At 40.5% G+C, this 21,996-nt stretch overlaps 1 protein-coding gene across 13 annotated transcripts in view; it reads right to left on the bottom strand.

Annotated features, from left to right (window-relative positions):
• The window catches only part of LOC138743365 (PH and SEC7 domain-containing protein 2-like), a 274,779-nt gene extending 258,066 nt beyond the window's left edge, over nt 1-16,713 (bottom strand). For 9 of the 13 annotated variants that reach the window (XM_069898604.1, XM_069898610.1, XM_069898606.1 and 6 more), the window contains exons 1-4: nt 16,403-16,485; nt 6,049-6,121; nt 5,114-5,256; nt 1,686-1,874 (exon numbers count right to left, since the gene is read on the bottom strand). The gene's annotated coding sequence lies outside the window, so the exon portion shown is untranslated. Of the gene's footprint in view, nt 1-1,685; nt 1,875-5,113; nt 5,257-6,048; nt 6,122-16,402 lie in introns of all 13 variants that reach the window. The other 4 variants (XM_069898607.1, XM_069898609.1, XM_069898611.1 and 1 more) reach the window with 4 other exon arrangements.
• Nucleotides 16,714-21,996: the final 5,283 nt, after the last annotated feature.

A 21,996-nucleotide genomic window follows, 5' to 3' on the forward strand; every position in this document is an offset into this window, starting at 1 on the left:
ACATCCTATCCAGCTAATGATATCCTTCCAATAAATGGGTGACCAGAAGGCACATAATACTCCGTATGGTCTCACTAATGTCTTGTACAGTCGTAACATGGTGTCCCTGCTCCTGTATTCAATGTCCTGATCCATGAAGGTAAGCACTGCCCTGTCTACCTGTGTCACCACATTAATAGAACCATGTACCATATCCCTCGGTCTCTCTGTTCTATAATACTCTGGGGCATTACCATGCACTGTGTCGGTCCTGCCAAAGTTTAACCTACCAAAATGCACGTGTCTGAGTTAAATTCATGCACTCACTAGTAGACGTCCAAATACTTGCAAGTCAAATTCCTTACCTCTTGCAAGGTTAGTACACAATTGGCCCCAGTAGCAATAGGATGTCAGGGAAGAAATATATTGTACTCAGTGGCAACACAGCGATCATAGAGGAAATAGATAGGTTTTTACCCAATGTAACTTGCCTTATCCCTCTTCTCCTATTTTTTCCAATCTTTCATCTCTGATATGCTACTTTAACCAGGACACTACTCTTACTCTCCTTACCTCTTTTAGATAGTCAATACTTTCACCTAATTAAATTTTGAAGGTTGTGAACCATGAAACTAAGTGTCAACCAATCCAATCACTATATCCACCAGCTCACTGGTAAATTTGTGCACATGTAGAGGGCAGAGGCTTCCCAACACTATTCTCAAATTTTCATTCCTATCTCTCATCTAACAAACATCTAATGGAGTAAAGCTAACCTTCAGAACTAACAGGAAGTTGTTCAGCCTACAGTGACTACATTCCAAAAACAATATTATCAAAACTTCAGTCATCAAACCGCAGCAATGAAAATAAAGCTTGCATGCTCAGAGACAAAGCTCCAAGATACTGTTGATGCTTTATGAAAGCATACAAGAGGATAGGCCTTATAGTCAACATCTGCAAGACAAAGGTGAGTCAACAATATTTTTACAAAAATATTTTTTATTCACAATAAATTATTTACAATACGAGAAAAACTGTTCAAGACTTTTTACATTCATAGTGTCAGTCATATTGATACATACTCATCATTTTATATTCTTCTCTTAATACCACATTACTACCACTGTGGCATCTTGTTGTTTCTCTCTTCCTCACCCCCCCCCCCCTGTTAGTTAAGGGGTTTCTCCTCAGTTTCAGCCTCTCAGTGCCCAGAATTGAGAGCCCTCTAGCCTATGGTCCTTCCCCACAATGCCATCGCGTTGGCTGCCCAAAGCCTCAGTGAGTCTTTCAGCAGGTACTCCTGCAGCCTGGAACGTACCAGTCGGTAGCATTCCTGGGCCGACATCTCAGTATGCTGAAAGACTAACAGGTTTCAGGCCAACCAACGGATGTCTTTCACCAAGCTGACTGTCTTCCAGCAGTTCTGAATGTCGGACTCAGAGTGTGTCCCCAGGAACAGTACATACATCAGAGAATCCTCTGTCGTGCTGCCGCTGGAGATGGACCCACTGCACCACACTACCCTCAGACTGTAATGAAATTAAACCTGAAAAACATGGATCATTTCCCATACAGAGGGAGCCAACTCTCAGTGAAGGCAAACATCAGCAAACATCAGGTTCATGTATCAGGAACAAACAAACGCCCATTGTATGTGATAAAAAGAGCAAAGCATGTCATAAACACATCTGCTCATAACTCACCTCTTGCCCAATCTACAGAGGAGTCTGTGGTCCCTCATTAGCCACCTCAGAATACATAGAAAAGGAAACCATCAATGATTGCAAAGGATGGCCAAGAAAGGTAGGGGCGTGTGAAGAATGGAAGATTACTCTCAAGTCTATCAACTGTTCAACGCACAGAATAAAATCAACAGCCCCCTCGCTTCATCCCTAGTAAAGCAACAAATGAAGAAAAAGAATTATTATCTATTTCTTATTCCAATTTTATCCATTTTAAAGAGTTTTTATGTTGGTATAATGAAGAGCATATATCGAGAACGTAAATCTTTTCTCTTTACATATCCTAGCTGAACCACACCAATTTCTATTTTTATTCCATCAATAAACTCCCAAGGGTGTAAAAGCATAAATAACATTGAGGACAGCAATCTGGAATGGAGATTGAATTATTCAGCATAAGAACAGAAGTGATCTAAAAACATTATAAATATCACAATATGATGTTCTCTTTTATAAGCCTTTTGATGAACATCAGCTAGTGATTGCTGTTCTTAATTTCCATAGCTTGAAATTTGACATCTGAGTTGTTCTGACTTTCTACTCCATTACCAGTCTCTTCTTCAAGATCATTCGCTATCAGCTAGTGATTTCATGTTTCTGTCTCTCATTGATTTCATCTCAGCTGCTGTTATTCTTGAAAGTGGATTTCAGATTTGGCATTGAAAATGATTTGCAGAATAAATGAATTTAGACCAGAACTTTTTAAATATTCTTTGAAATCTCAATATTAGCACAACTTGAAACTACTTCTGAACCTGTGATTACATTTGGAGGATTTCCATGAAGGAGTCCAACTCTTATATTTACTATACATACAACTGGCCAACCAAGCTGAAGAGCAGAAGATCTATATTATATATGGAGAACAGAGGCAGCCAGTACTTCAAGCAACAAATTAATTGTTGGCTACAGTTCCATTCATAACATTTTTCCCCTCACAAGGGTGCTATTGACTCAGTGAAAAACTTATTTTTCTATCCATGCAATCTACTTTTTATGAATTCATAAAGATGAAACAGCCTAATGCAGGGCTTCTCATTATATTCTGGAAAACAGCATCCATTCAGGTTTCACACAATGTGAAAGGAGTGCTTAGCAGAAGCTGTCAGAGGTGAAAGATATTGTCTGAGAAAAATGTTGTATTTCAGCTCCATGCAAAGATCTCTTAGTATTGGGGGGAGGGGGGGGGGGAACAAGTAATCTCCATTCTTGGCTAGAATTACAATTAGTAGACATCTTTAAAAAACTTTCTCCACAATGGAGAAATATTTAGGACTTTTAAGCTTAAGAAATAGATAGCATATATTCCAGCACAGATACAAAAGACCCACATTCTGATTAAAAGTTTGCACCATAGTAAAACACACATAACACATACATTATAAACACTACAAGATTAATAATTTGGTAGTTGACAGCATCCGGAAAGCCTTTCCGATCAATTTTTTCCCCTAACTGCAATAGAGTGCAAGTATTCCGTCAGATTATTGAAATTATAGTTTAAGGATGTGGAAGCATGGCCAGTTAAAATCCTGGAGTCTGTACTATAGCAGAAATTAGTCTAGCCTTTGCACGGTGTTTGTCAGAAATTATATTTATGACAAAGACTATAATCCTACAAAAGCCATGTGTTGAATCTTCTCATTTCCTCAATTAAGGTGAGCACCAATGTTCGACCTTTATCTTATCTTATTTTGCTTCTGTTCTTACAACATAGAAGGAAACTATTCAGCCCACTGAGCCTACACTCCATTTTAAAGTACTTTATTCCCATCAGCATCATTCCCACTTATTCTCCTGTAACCTATTTTCTTCTACATACCCATCAACTTTTGTTCTCTGAACAAAAGTCACATTCCACCATAAAGATTTAATCAATCTATTTTCACAGCACAGACTACCTTTATCCCTATGCTGAACTTTATTTCATCAACATCCTTGTGTGGCTTTATTAAATCTATATTTGACAAGCATATATACGTTTTAAAAAGTTACCCATTTTATATGTATCAAACTTGCCACTCCATGGCTTCCTGATTCATTATTGAAACAATTCTCATTTAGATTACATTGTGGTAATTAAATAAAAATTAAACACAATTAAGTGTGGGCATAAAACACAAAATGCTAGCTGCATATTAATTTACGACAGCCTTAAGATGCATAGCATGAGTTGTGCTTCCATGCTCACTCCCCAACTTCTATGCCCAAAGTTCTCAACATGTCAATGGTTTTAGTATCTGCACAAGTAGGATTATGTACTTTATACAGTTGGGCACAAAACAGATCAGGGGTTCTTTTACCTAAAATACATCCTATAATATTTCCACTCCATTTTATTACAATTAAACTACTTGTTATCTCTTATGACACAGTGAAAGGTTTTCAAGGGAAAAAGGTTTGAGGTTAACTGAACATAGGTACAATTCAGATCTATGTAAAAGTTAGGAAATTATTATACGAGTCAAACCATTCATATATTGATTAATAAAACCTAGATTCACTATTTGAGAATTGTTTAAGCATGCTGATAGTATTTCACAATTGTACTCATCTGTAAAGTGAGGACAACCTGTACTTGGCAACCTAAATGGAAGGTCCCAAAAAGAAACATACAACTCAGACAAATAATGTTCTCTCACCACATTGAACAAATAACACAAACCTGTCAAACTGATTGTGGACTTCAAGAGGAAGTCAGGAGAACACAATCCAATCCTCATTGAAGGCTCAGTAGTGGAGTGGGTCAAGAACTTCAAATTCCTAGGTGTTAACATCTACAAGGATCTGTCCTAGAGTCTCCATGTTGTTGCAATCACAAAGAAGGCTCGCCAGTGGCTAAACTTTGTGAGGTGTTTGAGAAGATTCAGTATGACACGGAAGACTCTCGAAAACTTCTACAGGTGTCTGGTAGAGGCACCAATGCTCAGGACAAAAAAAAAATCCAGAGGGTTGTTAACTCGGGCTGCAACATCTTGGGCACCCTGCTTCACACCATCAAGGCAGTGGCTTAAGAAAGCAGCCTCTATCCTCAAGGACCCCCACCACCCAGGCCATGCCTAGTGCCCTCTTTATTCTGCTACCATTGGGGAAAAGGAACAAGATCCTAAAGACGAGCACTCAGCAGCTCAATGACAACTTCACCATTCCCATCAGATTCCTGAATGATCAATGAATCAAGGACACTGCCTTACTTTGACTTTTTGTGCACTATTTTTAATTGATATAAATTATAATGCTGCTGCAAAACAACAAATTTTGTGACGCTAATGATAATAAATTCTGATTCTAAACTCAAGGATTGTCAAGATAGTAACTAGTACATTGCAAAGTGAAGACCAGGAATCTAAAGGTTATGCTGAAAATCCAAACGGATTTGGCAAACTTACAATCTGCAGGCCATATTTGGTTTGCCACATCATCTGGATCAGACCTTCTGTGAATGCCATTGGAAGACTGTTGGGGCAGCATCCAACCCAACACTTTCATACCTATTCCACATCCTCACTTCGCTTCAGCAGCCCATGTTAACCTTGAAATGTGAAGACAATTAGTGAGTATACATCATGGTATCATTGCTAATTCTTGTTGCTTTGTAAATACTGGGGAGCAAGAACCTGTGAGAGATAGACAGAGAAGGAAAAGAGGTTAAGGCAGATATGGGCCAGACATTGTAATGCACAGGCCTGCATGCTTCTTTATATACAGCTCGTAGAGAAGGCCAAATTAAAATATTACCATGTTGCTAGTGGTAGCTCTCTCAAAACTGAATAAAGAGGTGGGTGTTCAGATCCTACTCTAGAGACTTGTGCACTAAAACTGAAGTTGAAATTTCAATGCAAAATTTGTAGATGCTATTGTTAAACTGAGGCCCAATTTTCCATCTCTGGAAGATGTAATAAATCTTAAGAAAATGCCTCTAGGTAGTAAGTATCCATTGACCAACATGATTGTAATAAATTATTTAGTCCCCATGTATTTGTGATCTTGCTTTATTGCTATTTTGATTGGCTCCTGGGGATCTGTACAAATTCAGATAATAAGATTATGCAGAATTCAGAGTATTGTTACATCATAGACCAGCAGCAATAAAAGTCACCAAAACAATAGTGTCTTAAAACAATATTTTTTATTTATAATATTACATCTTACTTAACTCTAAACTTATCCCCAACTTTGGGCAAATATATACAGCTTAGGCACAATTCTGAAAAGTCGATTCAAAGTTCAGTCTTAGAAATCTTGTGTTGAAACTTAGAACTCTTAAAATGTTGTTCATAAATAATTATGAAGTAGATGAGTTATCACGCTTTTCAAAACTCACAAATTCTTGTCGAGTTGCTTTCATCAAAATATTTCTTCATATGAATGATTTGACATGCTCCCCTCTTTCTCGCCTACAACAATATAAAAATGGAGTTATACTGGATAATAATTTGAGAAGCAGCTAAGTTAGAATGATAATCTTTTTTTTCTATTTACAACCCCTCCAGATCAACCATTTCTTATTCCCTAATGTATTTGCTGTCCTCTTTCAGCTTGGTTTTATCCCTCCTACTTCCCACTCTATTGCAGACCACGCTTTGATTTCTCTCTGTCCATCCTTCTTCTCTAAATTTTAAGATTGAATTTAAATTCAAAAAAAGTATCATCATCTTACAATGTGAGGTAAACAAAAAATCTGCAGATGCTGGGACCTAGTGCAGTACAAAGAAAGGCATTGGGGAAACTCAACAGATCACAGAGCTCAACCCCAAAACATTAACTGCCTTTTATTTTCTATAAATGCTGCATAATCTGTTCAGTTTCCCTAGCTCTCGCATGTGTTGTTTCATTCTCTGCAGATGCTTCCTGACCTGTTGAGCATCACTGAGAGGTGCAGATATCAAAGTAGTATTTTATCTTGTATATTATGCTACAGTGGAAGTTATACGTCCAACTCACAGCCTTGTTAAAGCTTTCTACATTACCATTTGACTGAGAGAGAACACAGTGGAAGGATGAAAATATTTTGGTCCCTCAAAGACAAATAGTAAGTTGATTTAAAAGAACTTGTATCATTAATTAAACTTGTATCATTGGATAAGGTTCATTATTTTCACCTAATATTACATTTAGAATGTAACATACATGAAATTCATTAACTTTTGTCTACCATAAGGTAGACAGAGAGTCACCACTTTGTCCAGCACCCCTCACAGAAACCTACAGTACCTGGTGTTCCTAGGCAGTCTCCCCTTCAAGTACTGACCAGTCCTCTGCCTGCTAGCTTCCAAGATCTGATAATTCTATGTATACTCAGCACTCAAAAATCTAACAATGGACTGTAGAAGACAGGGAAGTGGCAAAGGAAATCTATACACAATTTGGTCTGAATCTAAAAAGTATGGAATATACAGATTCATGACCATGGATCCCTGCAGGTAGCAAGGCAGATATCAGAATATCAGTAAAGAGATAATGCAGAACACTGTGGATGAATTGGCTGAGGGACTTTTGCCCATGCTGTATAACTCTGAATTTACAAATACAGGTGCCCCTCTACTTACAATGGTTCAACTTATGATTTTTCAGTTACAATGGTATGATAGCAATACGCAGTCTCTGCAGCAATCACGCGAATGAGTATAAACAACCGCTACTGTGTTTATAGCTTTTTTTTGTTTTCCCATCCCATCATATCTACTAAATACCCATGTGTGCTTAAGCTGAACAAAGTTCTTTCAATATTCAATACATTACACAAGATATTCAACACTTTATTATAAAATAGGCTTGTGTTAGATGATTTTTCCCAATTGCAGGCTACTGTAAGTGTTCTGAGCACGTTTAAGGTAGTGGAGGTTTGGAACTCTGCCTGAATGAACAGTGCTGAAACTTTCATCACATTTAAAAAGGTACTTGATTGAACAATTGAAGAACTTCAATGAAAGATCAAGACTATTGATCAGAGTTGGTTGTGGAACTAACAAGAATAGCTCACACAGCCATCTTTTATGCCTTAAATGTTTCGGATTCTAACTCAATGTTAGGAATTATAATGAACAATGGTTAAGAATGAAAAATTTTGATTGAAGGATATTGTGCCAAAAAAGAGAAAACAAAATTGTTAAAAAATCTGTCCAGAATCTCTCTAAATTTGTACATTCCCAGAACATATGAATCAGAGAGGCTTCAAAAATTTTTCATTTCTCTTAAAAAGATCAATATCTGCATAAAAACGGGATAATTTAAGTTTATACAGATGAATGCTATGCACCACCTTAAATTGGAATAAGCATAGTCTTGCACAAAATGAGGAATCATTAATCAACATAAGAGTACCGATCTTCATCTGAAAAAGTTATATTCAAGTCTCTTTCCCAATCTCTTTCGATCCCAGCCATTGGAATTGAATTTAAGTCCAGTAAATTATTATAAATACAAGATATAATGGATGAGTTGGCTGAGGGGCTTTTGCCCTTGCTGTATATAACTCCAATTACGATATGTTAATAGTAAAAGGAGCATGAGGGATAAAATTGTTCCCTTAGAGAATCAGAGCAGACAACTGTGTATGGAGCCAAAAGAGATGGGGGAGATCTTGAACAATTTCCTTTCTTCAGTATTCACTAAGGAGAAGGATATTGAATTGTGCAGGGTAAACGAAGCAAAGAGAGTAATTATGGAGACTATAGTGATTAAGAAAGAGGAAGTACTGGAGCTTTTGAAACATATAACGGTGGATTTTCCCCAAGACCTTGAGCAGAAGCTCTGACGGTGATTTTTCAAATGTCATTAGAGATGGGTATAGTGCCAAAGAATTGGCGTATTGCACATGTGGTTCCGTTGTTTAAAAAGGGTTCAAGGAGCAAGCCTAGCAATTATCACAGTTTGAAATCTGTGGTAGGTAAATTAATGGAAAGTGTTTTTAGAGATAGTATATTGTGACAGATTATGTTGTGTTGATTTTGTATATATGTTTTGGGGAGATAAGCTGGGGCAGGTTTTTTAGTGTAGGTCACATACAAACACTTTAAAACAGATTTTATTTAAAATATTGGAGCTCTGCTCATGCTAGACATGCCAGCCCCAAAGAATTTGCAAAAGCTTTGGAGAGTGCCCAAGTGACTTCACTAATGGATTGTTGTTTACAAAAAGGCAATAGTTGAAAGAACTTGTCGGAGCCGCAGATTGTCTGGAGTGGAACTTGCTGTTCTAGGAGGGACATGTGGTTTTGCAAGGAGAAAGTTCAACAGAGAGAGAGAGAGAGAGAGAGAGAGATCAGTTCTACAGGTTTACAGTCAGCCACAGTAGCTGGGACTGGAACAGGACAAGCTGGCAAGCTTGTGGAAAACCCCATTTGGAAGACAGGTTGTTAGTGCTTAGTTCAGCCTGGTCAAAACCCTTGTGGTTCATGCAAGAGGAGAGGATTGGCTGTCTAATGTTTCACTTGAAATATGAGAAATAAAAAGGAACTCTGTGGTGACCTGAAAGAAGGAAGTTATCATCTGGAGAACCCTGAGGGGGCCAGTTTCTTCAGCAAGACACTGAAGTGGCTGATTAAAAAGGAATCAGTTGAGGGGGCCCAGTGTCCAACAAATCTCTCTCTGAAAATTGACAAGAACCTTCCTGAGCAGTAACCATTTACCTTTCAAGCACCAAAGTCTGGTGAACTTTATAAATGTTCAATTCTGTGCACAGTATAAGAATTGCAAGCAACCTGTGAACTTGGAGGAATGAGGAGTGAGATTGGACTATGAACCAAAGAACCTTTCTGAACTTACACACACATTACATACACGTGTGCTTAGAATTAGAAGTTAGATTAGTTAAGTCAATAGTGATAAGTTAGAGTGTGATTCTGTCTTCATGTTTAAAGATAATTAAAAGCAACTTTTGCTTAAGTAACCATTTGTCTTGTTGAGAGGAGTGGATGTTGTCTCTATGTACTTGAGTAAGGCCTTCAATAAGATTCCGCATGAAAGGTTAGTTAGGTAAGTTCAGTCATTGGGTATTAATTTTCAGAAAGTCAAATAGATTCAACAGTGGCTAGAAGGGACATTCCAGAGTTGTAGTGGACAAATGTTTGTCAGATTGGAGGCCAGTAACAAGTGGGATGCCTCAGGGGTCTGTATTGGGCCCATTGTTGTTTGTCATATACATTAATGATCTGGATGATGGGGTGGTAAATTGGATTAGTAAATATGCAGATGATACTAAAATAGGTGGAATTGTGGATAATGAAGGTTTTCAAAGATTGCAGAGGGATTTGGACTGCTTAGAAGAGTGGGCTGAAAGATGGCAGATGAAATTTAATGCTGATGTGCAAAGTGCTTCATTTTGTAGGAATAATCAAAACAGGACATACATGATGATATTGCACAAGGCAAATTTAGAGCACTGTGTGGAGTTCTGTTCACCGAATTATAGGAAGGATATCAACAAGATAGACAGAGTGCAGAGAAGATTTATGAAAATGTTACCTGGGTTTCAGCATCTAGATTACAAAGAAAGATTGAGCAAATTAGGTCTTTATTCTTTGGAGCGTAGAAGGTTGAGAGGGGATTTGATTGAGGTATTTAAGATTATATGAGGGATAGATAAAGTTGATGTGGATAGGCTTTTTCCATTGACAGTAGGAGAGATTAAGACTTAAGGGGCAAAAGTTTAGAAGTAACATGAGGAGGAACTTCTTTACTCAGAGAGTAGTGGCTGTGTGGTATGAGCTTCTGGGAATAGTAGTGCCGGCAGGGTCAATTTTGTCATTTAAGGAAAAATTGGATAGGTATATGGATGGGAGGGAAATGGAGGGTTATGGGCAGGGTGCAGGTAGGTGGGACTAGAGGAGAGTACTTAGTTCAGTGTGGACTAGAAGGGCCAAAATGGCCTGTTTCCATGCTGTAATTGATACATGGTTAAATACATACTATTAATCCACTATGAAAACTCTATCAACAATTTACAAGATTAATTTGGAACCCTGTTAATTGCTCTGTTTGGTTTTTCTTGCAACCCCTTTGAACCTCTATCCACATCTCAAGAAAAAGTCTTAGCTTTTACAACATTGATAGCAAGATGAGCTATTTTATTGTCATGGAAAGGAGATGCATTCCCTGCTCATATACAGTGCTTATATGATTGTCCTATTTAAGTTTGGAGAAAAATCAGATGTAATATTAAAGATAGAAAGTTTCAATTTATGGGGCCCATTCTTAGAATTGTTTTATAATTGAAAGAGTCAATAAGTATAATACATTCCGATAATTCTTTGTCTGTTCTCCAGTGGTCACCAGTGATTCCACATCATCATTGATTTTTTTTTCAAAAAAGGTAATCTTGATTAGAGGGAAGGGATTAGATTAGATTAGTTTAGTCCTTTAGGTTTTTCTTTTTTTTTTAAATATAAAAATCCTTATTATTTTAATATAGCAGTCCAATACTGGGCATGACATTGTTGTATTCTAGATGGAGGTATTACAAGTAATTCTTTCTTTGGCTTGGCTTCGCATACGAAGATTTATGGAGGGGTATGTCCACGTCTGCTGCAGGCTCGTTGGTGACTGACAAGTCTGATGCGGGACAGGCAGGCACGGTTGCAGCGGTTGCAAGGGAAAATTGGTGGGTTGGGGTTGGGTGTTGGGTTTTTCCTCCTTTGTCTTTTGTCAGTGAGGTGGGTTCTGCGGTCTTCTTCAAAGGAGGTTGCTGCCCACCGAACAGTGAGGTGCCAAGATGCACGGTTGGAGGCGATATCGGCCCACTGGCGGTGGTCAATTATTATTAATTATTATTAATGTAGATATGCACATTTTATTACATTCTCTTTTTTTATTTTTTTCCTTTCCCTTTGGTATATTTAATTGATTTATTATGTAATCATTTATTATGTATGTTAAACTCAATGAAAATATATTAAAAAGAAAGAAAAAGAGAAAACAAAAGGTATAGTCCATAGGTTCATTGTCCATTCAGAAATCTGCATAGGGAAAGAAGCTGTTTTTGTAATGTTGTGAGAATGCCTTCTAACCTTGAAAAAGACATGATATCATGTAACCAATGTATGTGTGTAAGTGGAATGCCATCTTTCTATTTGATCAACAATGCACATCTGACTATCAATGAGTAAAAGATAAAATTCGGCTTTGAGACGAAGTCAATAAAACATCGTCATCAGATATTTGAAACAGCAATTAAAGGGCGAGGTTCCAACTTAACCTTAAGAATCACCATTAGTGTGTGAAAAATATCTTTTCCAAAAATTTTTTTAATTAGAGCAAAACCAAAAAATGTGAACCAAGGAAGCCTCCGTAATATTACATTTGTCACATAGAGGATTTATATCTGAATAAAAATGAGCTAATTTAGCTTTAGACAAATGTACTCCATGGACAACTTTAAATTGCAATAAACAAATGTCATGGACAAAGGGAAGTTGTATATTTTCTTCTTTGGCTTGGCTTCGCAGACAAAGATTTATGGAGGGGTATGTCCACGTCTGCTGCAGGCTCGTTGGTGACTGACAAGTCCGATGCGGGACAGGCAGGCACGGTTGCAGCAGTTTCAAGGGAAAATTAGTTGGTTGGGGTTGGGTGTTGGGTTTTTCCTCCTTTGTCTTTTGACAGTGATGTGGGCTCTGCGGTCTTCTTCAAAGGAGGTTGCTGCCCGCCGAACTGTGAGGGGCCAAGATGCACGGTTGGAGGCAATATCAGCCCACTGGCGGTGGTCAATGTGGCAGGCACCAAGAGATTTCTTTAAGCAGTCCTTGTACCTCTTCTTTGGTGCATCTCTGTCTCGGTGGCCAGTGGAGAGCTTGCCATAGAACACGATCTTGGAAAGGCAATGGTCCTCCATTCTGGAGACGTGATCCACCTAGCGCAGTTGGGTCTTCAGCAGCATGGATTCGATGCTTGCGGACTCATCAAATTACAAATGGAATCCCAAGTCTCATCAGAAAATGAAAGATTCTAATCCTGTTCCCAATTATTCTTGATCTTAACAAGGCTGATTTTAAATCAAATAAATTATTATAAATAAGAGGTATTAAACCTTTATGAGAAAGTTGAAAATCCAAAACTAAATAAAGAACCTTAGACTCAGGAATTTGCGAAAAATCGTGAATCTGAGATGGAGCAAAATGTCAAACTTGTAAATATGTAAAAATAATGTGTATTTGGTAAGTTACATTTTACTACTAATTGTCTAAAAGAACTGAAATCTTAGAAAAAATTAGATGTGCAATTAAAGATTTAAATAGTAAATTTCAAAGACATGAGACTCTTTTATGGACTATTATCATAATCTAAAGTTTTAAGACCGTTCCAAACCTCGATATGTTGTTGGTTTCTGAGTTGTCGTCACTTGATATCCGTATGCTAGGTTTTTTTTCTAACATTGTCAAATGGAAGGAGTTTTGATTAAAGGGGTTTTTTTCATTGATTAATATATTTTAAATATAACTATGGTTTAGGGATTTTGTTACATTTAAATTTATTATGTCCTTTTTGGCTGTGCTTTGGAATTCATTTGTATGATTATGCTTGCAGAGGATCTTTATCTTCTCTTTTCCATGGCACATTCCATAATTGTACTGTACTGTAAATTTATTGTTATTGAAATTAATAAAAATATTTTAAAGAGTGTGCCTTCAGGCTCCTGCACCTCGTCCATGATGGTAGCAATGAGAAAAGGGCATGGCCTGGGGTTTGTGTTCCTTCCTGAAGTCCACAATCAATTCCTTCATTTTACTGGTGTGAGATGTGGCTGCCAACTGAATATAATTAGCATTTTCTGATGGCGATGTTTTCCCAAAAGAAGGCACTGACATTAACATGCTTAACCTGCTGACAATTTTGGAGCATTCTGCAAAGATCATCACACTCAGTATTTTGAGACGTTTTTCACACCGAGTTCTTATTCAGAAGCATTCTGGCAGGCAGGAATCACTGCTGCTGAGTAGATAATGAGTTCGGCCTTGGCTTTAATGTTTTGATCTTCAAATGATTTTCTTCAGCGTGACCAAAGCCGTGCTGATGAAGTTAGAGAAATTGGACTGCATTTTCCAAAGTTTTGTCATAAACATTGGCTGTCACAGGGAAATTTGCACAGTTGGGGTGGGGCAGGGTGTATTGGTAGAGGGTTTGTTTTGCTCTTGTTCAGTTCCATCATGATTTTCCTCTGAGCTTCGGTGAACAAAATGACCCCACCTTGTGAATGTGTGCATATGCGGCACTGTTCCTTTACTGCAGTGTAATGACTACTACTTGGTTCTTGATGGGAGGTCAAATAGGTTAGCTTCACTCTAGGAGGAGATTAGGTTCAGCCTTAGTTAGGTGGCAGACCTCTCAATGTGGGAGCATTTTGGAGAGATTGATCACAACTCCCTGACCTTTAGTATAGCTATGGATGGATAAAAGCAGACAAGATGGGAAAATGTTTAATTGGGGAAGGGCTAATTACAATGGTATATGACAGATGTTCAAGGGTGAAAGCAGCACATAACTAATGTGGAGGAAGTTTAGGGACCATCTGCTGGGTTCAGAATAGGTTTGTCCCACTGGAACAGGGAAAAGATTATATGAAAAGGGAACGATTGTAAATGAAACAGGTGAGGAAGCTAATCAAGAGTAAGCCATAGATCAGTGATTTTCAAACTGTCCCCCTAAACTTACATTCCACCTTAAACAATCCCTATGTCCTAACTGCTCTGTGATTATTAAGGAATTGCTTTAGATGGTGTGCATGAGTGTAAAGAAAAAGGTATGAAAACCACTGTTTTAATCGTACCTAATTGACTCATTACGTGCATTGTTTCATAACTCCAAAGGTATTGGGCCAATGACAATTTTTCTCCTCAAGCAAAAAATTTCAGAAACACTTGGGTCTCGAATAGTGCTTCTCAACCTTCCCTTCCCACTCAGATACCACTTAAATTAATCCCTTACCAATCACTGAGCATTTATAGCATAAAGATTGCTTAAGGTGGAATGCGAGTTGTGGGGGTGGGGTGGGGGGGGGAAGAACAGTTTGAAAACCACTGCATTACATATAAGAAACAGAAAGAACTCATGAAAAGTATATGATATGCAGGAAGGAGCTTAAGAAAGGATTTAGCAGAGCTCAGAGGGGGCATGAGAAGACCTTGGCATGTAATATTAAGGAGAACCCCAAGGTGCGTGCGTATGTGAGGAACAGAAGGATGACAAGAATGAAGGTGAGGCCATTAAAGGATAAAGGAGGCAACATGTGTCTGGAGGCAGAGGAGGTTGGGGAGTTCCTAAATGAATATTTCGCTTCAGTATTCACCAGAGAAAAGACCTTGATCACGGTGCTGGATGATATTACAATTAAGGAAGAGGAAATCTTGGATCTTCTTAAAAACATTAAGATTGATGTCCCCAAGGTCAGACACGATAATACCCCAGGTTACTGTGGAAATTGAGGGGATAGCTGGGGCAGTGGCTATGTCTTTGAGCCCTCTTTGGTCACAGGGGAGATGTTGGAGCATTGCAAAATGGTAAATACCTTATTTAAAAAAAGGTAACAGGAAGAATCCTGGGAATTATATACCAGTGGGTCTTACATCAGTGGTATGCAAATTATTTGAGACGATTGTTAAGGATAGGATATATGAGCATTTGGAATACAGGGAGGGAGGGGGAGAGCGGGAGGGAGGGGGAGAGAGAGGGAGGGAGGGAGAAAGAGGGAGGGAGAAAGGGAGGGAGGGAGAGAGAGAGAGAGGGAGGGAGGGGGAGAGGGAGGGAGGGAGGGGGAGAGGGAGGGAGGGAGGGGGAGAGGGAGGGAGGGAGGGGGAGAGAGAGAGAGGGAGGGAGAGAGGGGGAGAGAGAGGGAGAGAGGGAGGGGGAGGGAGGGAGAAAGGGAGGGAGGGAGAAAGGGAGGGAGGGAGAAAGGGAGGGAGGGAGAAAGAGAGGGAGGGAGAAAGGGAGGGAGGGAGAAAGGGAGGGAGGGAGAAAGAGGGAGGGAGAAAGAGGGAGGGAGAAAGAGGGAGGGAGGGAGAAAGAGGGAGGGAGGGAGAAAGAGGGAGGGAGGGAGAAAGAGGGAGGGAGGGAGGGGAGAGCAGGAGGGAGGGGGGATGAGAGGGAGGGAGAGAGCGAGAGGGAGGGAGAGAGTGGGAGGGAGAGAGAGAGAGGGAGGGAGGGAATGGGAGGGGGAGAGAGAGAGAGAGGGAGAGAGAGAGGGAGGGAGGAAGAGAGAGAGGGAGGGAGTGAGTGGGAGGGAGAGAGAGAGAGGTTGGGAGGGAGCATGGGCTGCAAGTTCGAAATGCAAAGGTGGCTAAAGTTGGAACTGGGTCGCTAGTGGGGGGGGGTTCCCCGAAATTCCACTGAAAACATAATTTTAGCAACGAAACCCCTGCATATATTCATTCGTCCAGAATGACCAGAAAGAGAAATGACTTCCTAGCGAGGAATGGCCCCGCCCCCGCCCCCGCCCCCGCCTCCGCCCCCCGCCCCCGCCCCCGCCTCCGCCCCCGCCCCCGCCCCCGCCTCCGCCCCCGCCCCCGCCCCCGCCTCCGCCCCCGCCCCCGCCCCCGCCCCCGCCCCCGCCTCCGCCCCCGCCCCCGCCCCCGCCTCCGCCCCCGCCCCCGCCTCCGCCCCCGCCTCCGCCTCCGCCTCCGCCTCCGCCTCCGCCTCGCCGCCCGGTGGTGGTCGTGAAGCTGGGAGTTTGAGCGAGCAGTCACTTGCCGGCGCAAACCTCGCCATTGCCGAGCGCGGGCCAGGGAGGAGAAGGCGATGGCCACCGCAGCGAAGAACCGACCCGGCCCGCTCACCTGGATGTGGCGACGTGAAGACGTGCCCACGCCCGTCTGTCGCCCTGACAACCGAGAGGCCACGCCTCGCCCTCTCCTTGTTTAAGTTGGACCCGGGGGCGTGAGCAGGTTGGCCCCACGTGAGCGGACCTGGACGTGGGGTCACGTGGTGGGGGCAGCTGTCACTCATTCCGGGGCGGCGCCTCCTCCCGTTGGAGCGATCCGGAGGGGTGCTTTCACCGCACTGATCTGCCGGCATCATCAGGCATTGCTCTCGGCGGGGGTGGGGGAGCAATGTTAGCGTCCACTTCGCTTTACTGCCGGGGAGGACGTGCCGTGGTGCGGCCGCAGCCGATTCAGATTTCCCACGGTCCCTGGAGGTCCCTTCCTCCATCTGTCAGCGCAGCTCCCCCCCCATGCAGTTAACATTGAACCGCGGGCACGTGGCGCCGGCTTGGCAGCCCAGCGAGTTCAGGGCAGAATCCGGGAGCATGTGAGACAAAATCTCAGCTGCAAAACTTGTAATGCTGATGGCAGGAGGAAAAAAATAATTATGTTCATATTGTTTGGACAGTGTGTTTAAGAATTCAAGATGAAGTTTGCTTTGACGAGTAATTTAGATTATTGCTTTCCCAGAGGGTGGTGAAACTATGGAATTCACTGCCCTTCTCAGAAGTGGAGGAGACCACAAGATTTTGACACAGTGAGGGAATTAAGGGATTATGGGGAAAGGCAGGCATGGCCTCATCCAATGACGGAACAGGATTGATGGGCCGGATGGCTTGCTCCTATTTCTTATGTTCTTATGGCAAAGTGAGTGGGAGCAACAAGGCAGTCAAAACTTAAAGCAGGTACTCCGTAACGGTTCTGAAGACACCTAGACCTAAAGCATGAACTGTTTCTCTTTCCATTGATACTACCTGAGTGTTTCCAGAATTTTTTTGTTTTTATTACATTCTTTACTGCAGTAGGTTACAAGAAACCTGACAATTTCTATTTTTTGCACTGCCTGCACTCTAACCTTTGACTGAGACAGCTGAATTTTTTTTGAATTTCAGAGTTCTTTAAGCTCTCACCATTTAGATTATATGCTTCTTTTTTCCTCCCAAAATAGACAGATTTTGTTTTCCCACGCTACCCCTTTTGCCAGATCTTATCCACTATCAACTGTATCCCTTTGCAACCTATGTCTCCTTCACTAAAAGCTTTCTTACTCATCTTTGTGCCATCAGCAAATTTAGCACCCATGCCTTTGGTCCATTCAAGTTATTTACTTGAATGGAAAAGAAATTGAGTCCCTAAAATCTGTGACCCATTAATTGTTATTTCTTGCTAACAAGACAAGGACCCATTGTGCCAACTTTTTATTTTCTGTTAACCAACCAATCTTTTGTCCCTGTCAATATATAATAATTCCTTTTTTTAATTTTCTGCGATAACCTTTGGTCTGGCACCTCATTAAATTCCCAACCCAAATGTAGCAAAATACACTGCAAATAAAGCATTTCCAAGAGATAAGTGGACAGGCTTCAAACCGCACCTGTGAGCAATGATCAAGCAACCATAGGGACTGCACACATGTCTGAAGTTCCCAAAGCTTATCGAGGATCTGCCTGAGCACTAGGACAAACATAGAATCCAATCAGAATCAGAATTTGTTGTCATGAAGATGCCACAAAATGTGTTGTTTTGCAACAGTATTACAGGTGCAAAATTGCTATGTCACCTTTTAAATCAATAAAGAAATCAGTGCAAAAGAAGACAAAGTGAGGCATTGTCTGTGGTTCATTGTTTTAGAGAAATCTGATGGTGGAGGGGAAGAAGCTGTTTCTGTACCATTGGGTGCTCATCTTCAGACTCCTGTACCTCCTTCTTGATGGTATCAATGAGAAGAGGGCATGGCCTGGGTGGTTGAGGATAGAGGCTGCTTTCCTGAGATACAGCCTCTTGTAGATATCCTTAATAGAATGAAGGTTGGTGCCCATAATGACATTGGCTGAATTCACAACTCTCTGTAATCATTTCCTGTCATGTGCATTGGCACCTCCATGCCAGACTGTGATGCAATCAGTCAGAATACTCTCCACGGTACACCCTTAGAAATTTACAAGAGTCTTTGATGACATACCAAATCTTCTCAAACTCCTCATGAATTATAGCCAGCAGTGATTCTTCTTCATGATTGCATTGATATGAAGGTCCCAGATAGATCTTCTGAGATGATGACATCCAGAAATTTGAAGTTCTTATCCTTTTCCACTGCTGACACCGCAATGAAGACTAATTCTCCTGATTTCCCCCGACTGAAGTTCACAATCAGTTCCTTAGTTTTGCTAATGTTGAGCGCAAGTTTGTTGTTGTGACACCACTCAGCCAACTGATCTATCTCCCTCCCATATGCTTCCTCATTGTCGACTATGGTGTCAGATTAGCATTTGGATTGTGCTTAGCCACTCAGTCATGGGTGTAGAGCGAGTAGACCAGTGGGCTAAGTCAAGTCAGATTCATTCTCATTTGATTGTACAAGTACAACACAATGAAACAACATTCTCCAGTCCTCAATGCAAATTATGCAGATACACAACGAGATATAACACACATACTGACAAGCAATGCATATGCAGGGTTAGTATTCATATACGCAAATAAATAAATACATATTGTTTTGTACATATGAAAGTCTTAGATAGTTATTGTGAGCAGGTCATTTGGTCATTCAGTATTCTCACTGCCCGTGGGAAGAAGCTGTTCCTCAGCCTGGTGGTACTGGCTCTGATACCCCTCTATCTCTTCCCTGATGGGAGCAGCTGAAAAATGCTCTGAGCAGGGTAGAAGGGGCCCTCAATTATTTTGTGTGCCCTCTTCAGACAACAATCCTAGTAGAGCACATCAATGGGGGGTGGGGGGGGGGGGTGTAAGACTCTAGTGATCTTCTCTGTCACTTTTATGACCTGCAATCCATTTTTCTGCAGCAACGAAGTGATGCTGCCGACCCGGACATTCCAATAGACCTCCTATAGAAGCTTGACATAATAGTAGCTGGTAGTCTTGTCCATTTCAGTTTTCTCAGGAAGTACAGTCGTTATTAGGCCTTCATGACAAGTGACGAGATGTGTGTCCATAAGTGACTAGTTAAGTGAACTCCACTGAATTTGATGCTATCCACTCTCTCAGCTAAAGAGTTGTTAATGTAGAGTGTGGACATTCCTGGTTCATCTGAAGCCCATCATCATCTACTTCAGGTTGTCCACAATGAAACTCAGGTTATTACTCTTACACCATTTCACGAGATTTTCCATCTCTTCTCTGTAGTGCGACTCATCGCTGTTGCTGATGAGGCCAACGACTGTTGTGTCATCTGCAAATGATGACACTGTTGGAGCTGAATCTGATGATGCAATTGTGGGTCAGTAGCGTGAACAGGAGCTGGCTGAGTACAGCCTTGAGGTGTGCCAGTGTTCAGCATGATGGTGCTTGACGTTCTACAACAAACCTGAACAGATTTTAGTCTTTCCATTAGGAAGTCCAGGATCCAGTTACAAGAGGGGTATTAAATCTCAGTGAGGACAGTTTCTCCAACAGCCTATGGGGAAATGATAATATTAAATGCTGAGCTGAAGTCAAGGAACAGCAGCATATGAGGTGTCGTTCTGCAGGTGGGCCAGGACGGAGTGAAGTGACAAGGCCATAGCATTATCATGGAAGCATATATCTTTGAGGTGCGCCTGTGTTGATTGTCAGTGAGGAGGAGATGTTGTTTCCGAATCGACTGTGGTCTTCAGATTAGGAAGTAAAGGATCCAGTGGCGAAAGGAGGTGCAGAGACCCAGGTTTTTCATCATGTGAATGTGACTGGGCGATAGTCACTGAGGCAACTCATTCTGTTCTACTTGGGCAATGAAAACTGGGTAAGACATGTATTTGACCACCTGTGCTAGGCTCTGAATTCTGGGTGCTCAAGGCAGCCATTTTTCTCATCAGAAACCAATAGCATCCCAGTCCTTTCAGAAATCCCATCTTTTAACTAAGAATGATTGCATGAGTTAAATACCATTCAAAGTAGTTCCAACTCAAACTCTGATTTATAATGTTCAGGCTTGCCATCTTTTTTATTAGTTGATTTCAGCTTGCTAACCAATGAATGATTAACATGGAATAGTTAGAAATTTATAATAAAGATAATGATATGATGGTTTAGGATAATTTATATAAATTATGAACACTTTTAGAGACATTGATTGTCTATAGATTAAGTCCTTAATTTAGGATCTCTCCTTGCAAATTGAGAACCAAAGATGATCCTGATTTACAGATTATGTTGGTTCTGAAAGAGAGTTGATATTTTCTGACAAGGTTGTATTTGATCTCAGAAATCCCAAAAGTAATATGCGTGTGGTCTTCCATGTAGTGCATATTTTATGGCTTTGTCAAATGAAAAAATTGGCAGATAAATTCCAAGAAATATTATTGCACAAAAAGATGATGTATAAGAAGCTATCTGCCATTATTTTCCTTACATTACACTAAATCTGCCTAATGTTGTGAAAAAAATCATGATAAAAGCGTTTCCACTTCTTGCCTAAGAGAAGGTATCAGGAACCAAGAGTCTGGTTTGTCAGGTTCAAGTATACAACCAAGCAGGCGTACACGCGTTTCTACTTCTTTCCACTCGTAGCTCCTGTTCATACATCTGACATCAGACTTGGGATAATTGAATGGAATCTGTAGCATTCCTTGAGGGAATTATAGCCATGGTGCAGATTGACAGCAGGGGAGAAATTTGAAGGGAGCAGTAGTTGGTACTTATTTTACTAAACAAGCCATGCAGAAGCATCAAACTCAAGATGAGTAGCTATGATATTTAAATCAGGAATAAAAGATTTAAATTGCTGATGGTGACGAGGAACGTATGAGATTGTTGTAAACACCCATTTGGACCTTTGATATCTTTCAGGAAGGCAATCTGGTCATCTGCACTCATCATTCAGTCTATTCAATTTGTGTCTTGGGACTTCTAGTAGTTTGCTTAATTCTTACTGCTGAAAAATGTTGAGGATGTATAATAAAAAATGGCCTTGCTCATGATACTCACATTCCATAAAATAAAGCAGGATATCTTATTTGATAGGGCTTTCTAGTTTGGAAATTTTGCACAGAAGTGGACAATAACATGCTACTGACCAAGGATGAATTTCTTTTCAGACCATAACAGAAACATAAAAAAGAGGTGAAAGAGTGGAGCAACTCAAACCATGTCATGTTAGATTGCATTAATCTAATTCCAAAATAATGAAAGTTAGTACCTGAAGTGAAAGGGCAGAGCAGCAGGATATAAATAGCAGGAACAATGTTACACTCAAATTGTTAAGAAGTGATATGCATGTTATGGAAATTCAACTGTTCACACTATTTATAAAAATAAAGGATAACAAGTTACATATCTGAGTTTGAAAATGATGACAGCCAAGCAGCAACTATACACACTTTATATGCAGGTATTACATTACAAAGAATTTTTTTTTAATTGTCA

This window comes from Narcine bancroftii, chromosome 9 (genome assembly GCF_036971445.1).
Source record: "Narcine bancroftii isolate sNarBan1 chromosome 9, sNarBan1.hap1, whole genome shotgun sequence".
Classification (NCBI taxonomy): Eukaryota; Metazoa; Chordata; class Chondrichthyes; order Torpediniformes; family Narcinidae; genus Narcine; species Narcine bancroftii.